The sequence below is a fragment of the Trichosurus vulpecula genome, chromosome 4, assembly GCF_011100635.1.
Source record: "Trichosurus vulpecula isolate mTriVul1 chromosome 4, mTriVul1.pri, whole genome shotgun sequence".
Classification (NCBI taxonomy): Eukaryota; Metazoa; Chordata; class Mammalia; order Diprotodontia; family Phalangeridae; genus Trichosurus; species Trichosurus vulpecula.
Genome location: NC_050576.1, coordinates 259,920,796 through 259,926,795, shown reverse-complemented (window position 1 = coordinate 259,926,795; position 6,000 = coordinate 259,920,796). Strand labels below are relative to the sequence as shown.

The 6,000-nt window shown below is 46.5% G+C and overlaps 1 protein-coding gene across 2 annotated transcripts in view; it reads left to right on the top strand.

Moving 5' to 3' along the window:
• The first annotated feature begins 2,307 nt into the window (after positions 1 to 2,307).
• The window catches only part of RNF13 (ring finger protein 13), a 92,707-nt gene continuing 89,014 nt past the window's right edge, over positions 2,308 to 6,000 (top strand). Inside the window, exon 1 of one of the 2 annotated variants that reach the window (XM_036756345.1) lies at positions 2,308 to 2,499. The gene's annotated coding sequence lies outside the window, so the exon portion shown is untranslated. The remainder of the gene's footprint in view (positions 2,500 to 6,000) is intronic. The other variant, XM_036756346.1, reaches the window with a different exon arrangement.

Sequence of the window (6,000 nt, the reverse complement as noted above, 5' to 3'; positions counted from 1 at the left end):
GCTTATAGGTTTTAATTAAAGGACCTTTGGCAGTAAAAATATTGTAGATGGGTAAGACTTTCTATGTACTGGTAGTTGGAAAATACAGAGAGGTCCAAAAGTCTTGGTGTAGTTTTATGCTTTCATAGCTTAAAGTAGATGATCATTAATTAGTGCCAATATTCTAATGGTTCCTTTCCAATTCTACTGGAGCCATTTAAAGCCATATTCAAGGGTGTGCTGGAGCCAGCCTGAAACACCTCAGATATTGTTGAATTTTCAGTATGAGCATTAACACTTTGAAAACTGGCAAATGCTATAAATCAGGGCTTGGTTTTTAGATTTTTTTTTTTCTTATCTAGACTTAAGTGATGGAGAAAATGTTAATGTGGACTATTCTGTCATCAGATTCCTGTGGTACCTTGGGATTACATTCTTTTTTATACAGTTGTCAGGAAAATGAGAGCTGATGATCTTTCAGGTCACTTCTACCTTTAACATTCTATGAAATGTTTTTAAAATTAATAACCAATTTGGCAGCAGAGAGATAGGTTGGCATTGTGGAAACAGACGGGATTTTAAAGTGAGAGAACCCGAGTTCAAATCCAGCTTCCTGACCTAAGCTCTGCAACCATGAGTAAATCATTTAGATCCTTTGAATTTGTTTATGGTGAGGGTGGCAGGTGGGAGGAAGGAAAGGGAGGTAATAAAACATTTTCAAACTGTGAAGAGGGCATTCCTCAGCTGTTTTGATCTTATTAAAGGCAATGGAAATTCATTTGCAGTGAAGTTGCCCGGTAAAGCATTGGGTAAAAATAAAAACAAAGGAACAAAACAAGCAAAAACCAACCAACCAGAAAGGAGGCAGAGACTAGGTGACTTGTAATTCAGAAGTCATGAGTTCAGAATCATCCGGAGACACTTACTGGATCAGTGTCACCCGACCTGTGGCTCATACTTAACCTGTGTCTTCATCTGTTGAAATGGGGCTAATAATAGCACCTACCTGGGCAGGGTTGAGAGGGTAAAATGAGATAGTAGCTATATCATGCTAGTTAATGTTATTATAATAGTGAGTAGTAGTATTGGGAACTCTTTCTTGCTCCGTCAGTTAGCTGTGGGACGTGCTTTATCCCACCTCGCCACAAAATATCCAGAGAATTGTGCTCAGTTCTTGGCAAGCCAAAAAGCTTCTATTAGGAAGCATATATGCCAGTCACTGCCCTAAGGCCCTGGGGATTAAAAGGAAGGCAAAAACTAGTCCCAGCTCTCAATCAACCCGAAGTTGAATGGGGCAGACAACTTGCAAACAACTGCAAGCGAACAAGATATACGCAGGCTAAATCGGGAATAATATCGGAGGGAAGACACTAGCATCAAGAGGGTCTAGGGTGACAGAAGGTGGCATTTTAATGTGACTTGAAGGAAGCCAGGAGGCACATTTTTAGGAAGGTTTTATCTGTGAACTAGAAGGGTGCCAGGAAAATGTCCGTCACGGTGGTGGACTGCCCAGAGAAGGTATGGTATCAGGATAAGGCGAAGGAGCAGGAATGTTTGGCTTTATAAACATTATCTCATTTGATGGTGGGTTCCCCCTTTCTGGAAATCTTCAAACCAAAAAAGGCTTTTAGGGTGTGTTCTGATTGTATGATATAGGCTGGGAGGCTCGGACTACGGGGTCTCCAGCATTTCTTACAATTTCGAGATTGCTGGACTCAAGTGTTTTCCTAAAACCAGGTCTGGCGATCTCGTCGCCAGACTCCTCCAGCCTCCGATGACAAAACAGACCCCAACCCACCCCAGCCCTTGGGCATATTTTGGCTTCAGTTCTTAGTAGCAGGTTCCAGGGATTTCACCTCCCACAGAAGTCAATAAAGGAGCCGCCTCCCCAGCTCAGGGGCCGGGAGCTGTCTCGTGGCCTGGCCTTCCACTCCCCGCAGACCAGTCCAGTCCTGCCTACGCCGTGGCCTGGGACAGCCAACCCCGTGGATGGGCGTGGGCACTGGAGAAAGGGGGACCCAGCGGGTGCTGCCCAGCCGGCCTCAGCAAGTCGCTGAAACTCTCCAGGCCTCCGGGGTCCGCATCTGTAAAATGGTTCCAGTTCAGCGCTTAGGGGCTGCGACTGCTGCCGCGGGCTGCCAGGGTAGCCCCCTGCCAGCCTCACTAAGCCACCCCTATGCAGCAGGGCGGTTGCGGCGGGGAGGAGGAGAGAAGGGGCGGAGAAGAGGGAGTTAGACTGCCCCGCTCTCTTAACGGACAGCCCGGCCGACCAATCACCTTCCCCAACCCCGCCCTGTCCCCTTGCGCTTCCGCCAATGAGAGCGCCAAGAAGGCGGGATTTCCGCCTCCTCGCTGTGTTGTCGTCTCTTCTCTGGCTTCTCCACCGTTGGGCCCGCAGAGCGAGCTCGGGGGTCATGGATGCCGCTTAGGGTCTCCTGACGCAACTGAAGAGAGACTCGAGACGAATTCGCTCTTGGCCAGGAGGGTCCACCCCCTCACCCCTGGCCCCTCCTCCCTCAGGTGAGAGCCTGCAGTGCGGGGCGCGGTTCCCACTCCTCGGCGGGGGCCTACGCTGTCCGTCCGTCCTTCGGTCCGCCCGCCCGACCTTCTATCCGCCGTGCCATCGGTCCCGGGAGCGCGGAGTTCCCCGCTCCCTCCCTCCCTCGTTCTCTCCGGGGCGCGGCTGGGTGCGGGCGCCCTTGCGGGAATTGATCCCTGGAGTGACCTGTCCGCCCCTCCCCCCTACTCCTCTTTAAAAGGCTCCATGAGTGTGGCAAAGTTTTAATGTGTTTCGGTTTCTTCTGCCCAGCCCCCGAGTCGGGCTGGGGCGCCCCCGGGAGGGCTGTGGCTGTGGGAGGAGGCCACCCCCTGGGGCGCTCAGAGCACCCTGCTCTGCCTGGCCGGGGAAGGGTTAGCTCCCCCTCCGCCTGTCAGTGCCGCTCACTTTAAAGGGCGAGAGACCCCGGCGAGAGGAGAGCGAGGGTGGGCTGGGAGTTGGGGTGATGGTGGGGTGAGCAGGCGGGGCCCCCCCACGCTCCCCCACGCCCCTCCACCTCCTCTTCCTCCTCTCCAGGCTTGTCCCTCTGGTTCAGCACCCTGGGCAGCTGCCCGGGTCCGAGCGCTCTCACCTGCCTCCCCTCCGGGATGCAGCCCGAAAGCGGGGGCCCCTAACGCTGAGGGGTGCGGGGCACCGAGACCCGGCCTTCTGCTTCTGACCTCTGCTCCAAGCCTCGATGTCCTCCTCCGTGCCAGGAGGAGCGTGAGGAGCGCCCCCGCGCAGGGGCCGAGCGGGGCACGGGCCCAAGTCTCTGCAAACTTCAGACTATAGAGATGCGAACTGTGACAAATTTTCATTATGGTGAGGTCTGTTTCCCTTGTTTTTAGTGGGAGAAAATGAACAGTTGAATCACTGTGGCTGATTCTTAAGGGAAGAGCCTGATTGTCCTGGCAGCAGCTATAGCGACTTTGTGAAGTAGGTTGTTCCACCTCTAAAGGCACAGATTCTCCGGAGCAGTGGGTCCGTATTACCTGCATCTGCTTTAGCCCGGTAGAGTTTGGTCAGCTGTGCGACTAAATAGAATCAGACTAGGTGCTACAGAAGCAAGTTCTTGGTCGGAGAGGTAGTCCGGGGTAGTGGATAGATTGCTGGCATTAGGAGTCGGGATGACCTGGGTTCATATCCGACCCCTGACTCTGTATGACCTTGGCCAAGTCATTTACTGTCTCGGAGGCTCAGTTTCTCCATCTTTAAAATGAGAGCATTGGACTAAGTAGATGATCTTTGTGGTTTAGCTCTAAATTTATGAGATTTAAAACCTGAGGATTCTGGGAGAGCCATCAAATGCCCTTGTTTAAAATTAATAGGTCCTAGCCATTAGGGACAATCCCACAGCTCTTCTTAATGTGCCTTTACTTCCTGAGCACGGCTCATCAAAGGTATTTGAAACGCTGATGCCAGGAAGCTGATGTTAGGGCTAGTGGCTTGCCTTGGGTGCTCTTCCTTGAATCCGTTTGAGCAATATAATGTAGTGTAATCAATCAGGCCTAGGCCTTAATACCTATGTGACCTTGGGCAAGTTTTTAGGCTTCAGTTTTCTCAACTGCAAAATGAGGAAATTGAGCTAAGTAATATTTCAAATCTCTTCTAGCTGCAAATCTGTGATCCTATGACAGTATAATACAATTAGATACTTTTTGTTGCTTCCTATATAAATAATGGAAACAAAAAGGGTAAAAGAATTTTCTGTTTACTTTGTGTGACTTTTCCCTTAAAAATGATTACATTTTAAATGAAAAAGAAAAGCTGTCTTGAACATTTTTATGTGTAAATTCCTGGCCTATAGTCCCCTCTTACCTTTCCAGTTTTCTTACATCTTATTCCTCTCCACATACTCTTCAGTCCAGTTGAAGCTGGCCTCTTGGCTATTCATGAACAAGACATTCCATCTCTTGGCTCTAGGCTTCTTCTTTGGCTGTCCCCTGTGCCTAGACTGACCTCCCTGGCTTCCTTTAAGTCCCAACAAAAAAATTTGTGTGTGTGTGTGTGTGTGTGTGTGTGTGTGTGTTTATTTGTTTGCATCTGGTCTTCCCCATTAGATTGTGAGCTTCTTGAGGGCAAGAACTGTCTTGGACTGTCTTTTCCTTTTTTTGTAGTCCCAAAGCTTAGCACAGTGCCTGGCAGGTAGTAGGTGCTTACTAAGTGTTTATTGGTTGATGGGACAGTAAATATTTTTACTAGGAAGTAGTTCAACCAGTTCATACCGTTTCTCCATACCATATCACATGGTATTTTGACATGAGGCATTACAAAAAAATTGTATTAATTGGGAAAATGTTAGGATTCTTAAAAGAGAGGGCCAGAATTATTATTTAGACAAATTATTACTTGTTAATCAAAAGTGTTTCTTAAGTACCTTCTATGTGACAGGCACTATACTAGGCATTGAGGATACAGTGGCAAAAATGAAACATTCCCTTGTCCTTAGGCAACGTCCATTCTTTTGAAGGAGACCACATAGACATAAATAAGTATCTACATGGTAAGTTTTTTGTGGGGAAGGTGCTAGCAGCTGGGTGAGCATCAGGTCATGTAAAAGATGATGCTTGAGCAGAGTTTTGAAGGAAAAAAAGGGTTTCTAAGATACGGTGTGCATGCCAGGTATGTGTCTGTGAGGTGTGCAGTTCATGCAAAGGAGATGGAAAGTTGTATATGAACTTCAGGAAGGCTAGTTTGGTTTTACTGAAGGGTGTATGAAAGAGTAATGTGTAATAAAGTTGGAAGGTAAGTTGAGGAATCATAGTGATGAATATATAAACCTAAAAACTATAGTACTGAATATCTTATATGTTCTATTAATGAAAAAGCAACTGACTTTTAATAATTTTGATATTTTGTACAGATGAAATCACATTCATATGTTACTTGTATTTACCATTTAGATTTACTGTTTTTCCAAGCTAGAAATCCTGGCTAGTCATTTTGAAAATGTGCATTTAGTCACAAGGAAGACTGGATTTGGGAGTGGGAGAGGGAGAATACAAGATTAGTGCAAATCTGTTGCTACTACTGGAAATAAAATCCAAATCCAGTTTTCTGCAGGGGGAAGGGAGAGGGGTTAGCAGCATCATTCCAGTATGCAAATTTAGCCACATTTTCCTATTGCTATGAAGCTGATTTTTTTAGTTCTCTTTACTCATACAATCATTAGACTTTTACTAGTAGATGTTTGTACAGAAAGGTTTAGTGCTTACTATCTTCATCAAAGTGTTCTAGTTATTGTATGGAGACAGGTAGAAAAAGCTATGTGGTGATGTGAAATGAGTGCTGTACTTGGGTTTAAAATGCTTAGTTTGAACACTGGCTCTATCACTTAATATCTGTATGAACAAAATTTTAGAATGTCTTATTGAAAGAATGTTTAAAAAAAGAAGTCAGTGTGGCTGTATTTTTCAACTTTTCAAATTTTTTTTTATCCTGAACTTGATAAATACCAAGTGGGAGCTTTTTTATTTACAAAACAA